The 2473-nt window shown below is 48.0% G+C and overlaps 1 protein-coding gene across 3 annotated transcripts in view; it reads left to right on the top strand.

The window, feature by feature from the left end:
• Positions 1-2473, top strand: part of LOC105520841 (lipid phosphate phosphatase-related protein type 2) — a 21726-nt gene that overhangs the window by 16966 nt on the left and 2287 nt on the right. The gene's annotated exons all lie outside the window — the stretch shown is intronic.

The raw sequence follows: 2473 nt of genomic DNA, 5'->3' as shown, positions 1-2473 counted from the left end.
CATGGTGAAACCCTGTCTCTACTAAAAATACAAAAATTAGCCAGGAGTAGCAGCGTGCGCCTGTAATCCCAGTTACTCAGGAGGCTGAGGCTGGAGAATCACTTGAACCTGGGAGGCAGAGGTTGCAGTGAGCTGAGATTGTACCATTGTACTCCAGCCTGGGTGACAGAGTGAGACACGGTCTCAAAAAATACAAACATAAAAATAAAAAATAAACAACAACAAAAATATCAAAAGCTTTCTCAACATGTCCCTGTGGGTCTCACAGCATCTCAATCTCAAGTTGACCAAACCAGAGCTCTGATTTAGAATGTCACAGCACGACTATCCCAGGCACAGAGCCCTCTCCTGTCTCCTCATGACTTGAGTAAAAGCCAACTTTCTGCCAGTGCCTCAGGGCCCTTGAACTTTCTCCACCTGGAATGTTCTTCCACTGCATATCTGCACAATTCACTCCCTGACCTCTCTCAGGCCTTTTCTCAAACGTCACCTTCCCAGCCTGATCCAACCACCCTATTCAAAATTGAAAAAACAACTGGCCTTCCTTCTAAATTCCCTTCGTTGTGCAAATTTCTTTTCTTTTCTTTTTTCGAGATGGAGTCTTGCTCTGTCACCCAGGCTGGAGTGCAATGGTGCGATCTCAGCTCACTGCAACCTCCGCCTCCCAGGTTCAAGCGATTCTCCTGCCTCAGCCTCCTGAGTAGCTGTGATTACAGGCACCCGCCACTACACCCAGCTAGTTTTTGTATTTTTAGTAGAGATGGGGTTTCACCATGTTGGTCAGGCTGGTCTCAAACTCCCGACATCAGGTTATCTGCCCGCCTCAGCCTCCCAAAGTGCTGGGGCTACAGGGGTGAGTCACCGCACCCAGCCCCTTGTGCAAATGTCTTTTTGTGCAAATGCCCCTTTGTGCAAATGCTTGTCGTGTGCTCACACAGTGTTTAAATTCCTCATGATGCTTAGTGGGTCTTTATAAAAGGTCTCCCTCACTTGAATGTCGGTTCCACCAGGACAGAGATTTGGTCTGTTGTCTGTTCACTGTGGGGTCTACAGTTACTAGAATAGGCCCTGGTACATGCTCAATGAATGTTTGCTAAATGAATGAACTTATTGCTTGAGGATGCCAGTAAACTAAGGATAGGCACAGAGTGACCCCAAGTCACCTAGTTCCTACCCCGTAGCCCCGGGTCCAACCCTACCTGCAGACAGGTACATTCCTCCATGATTCTCCTCTATGGTAAATCTCCTTCTGTCAAGATGTGAAGACAGGCCGGGCACAGTGGCTCACGCCTGTAATCCTAGCACTCTGGAAGGCCAAGACAGGTGGATCACCTGAGTATCAGGAGTTTGAGACTAGCCTGGCCAACATAGTGACACCCCGTCTCTACTAAAAGAAATACAAAAAAAAAAAAAAAAATTAGCTGGGCATAGTGGCGTGTACCTATAATCCAAGCTAGCTGGAAGGCTGAAGCAGGACAACTGCTGGAACCTGGGAGGTGGAGGCTGCAGTGAGCCGAGATCGCACCACTGCACTCCAGTCTGGGTGACAGAGTGAGACTCCCTCTAGAAAAAAAATATATATATGAAGACAAAATTCTGATAAGTGAAAGAAGGACTGTGTGCATGAGAGATTTGCCAAATGTCTGCATCTCTGCTGAATATTCTCAACTCGGCCGACATTCATGAGCACCTAGTGTGTACCAGGTGCCATACTAGAAACTGAGGAGCTAGCAGTGACCAAAAATAAAGACCCTATCCTCATGGAGCTAGTGGGGAGAGATGCCATCAGATAAACGGATAACGTTAGAAGTGAACGTTATTTAGAGAGAAATAAAGACAGCTGGCCGGGCACGGTGGCTCACGCCTGTTAATTCCAGCACTTTGGGAGGCCAAGGTGGGTGGACGAGGTCAGAAGTTCGAGACCAGCCTTGCCAACATGGAGAGACCCCGTCTTTACTAAAAATACCAAAACTAGCCGGGGGTCGTGGCATGCACCTGTAATCCCAGCTGCTCAGGAGGCTGAGGCAGGAGAATTGCTTGAACCCAGGAGATGGAGACTGCAGTGAGTTGAGATCACGCCATTGCACTCCAACCTGGGTGACAGAGCAAGGTTCCATCTCAAAAAAACAAACCAACACAACAACAATAACTGCAAAAACAAATAATCAGTTAAAGAGTGAAATGTGTGCAATTTGGGGCAGGCAGTCCAGGAAAGCCTCTCTGAGTCTCTGAGTAGATGATATTTTGACCAAAGACCTAAAAAGAGTGCAGGGAAAAAAAAGTCGGCTGGGCACAGTGGCTTACACCTGTAATCCCAGCACTTTGGGAGGCCGAGGCTGGCAGATCGCCTGAGGTCAGAAGTTCGAGACCAGCCTGACCAACATGGAGAAACCCTGTCTCTACTAAAAATACAAAATCAGCCATGTGTGGTGGTGCATGCCTGTAATCCCAGCTACTTGGGAGGCTGAGGCAG

Source organism: Colobus angolensis, unplaced genomic scaffold (assembly GCF_000951035.1).
Source record: "Colobus angolensis palliatus isolate OR3802 unplaced genomic scaffold, Cang.pa_1.0 Scaffold39, whole genome shotgun sequence".
NCBI classification, from domain to species: Eukaryota; Metazoa; Chordata; class Mammalia; order Primates; family Cercopithecidae; genus Colobus; species Colobus angolensis.
The sequence above is the reverse complement of the archived record's forward strand: the minus strand, read 5'-3'. Positions and strand labels throughout refer to the sequence as shown.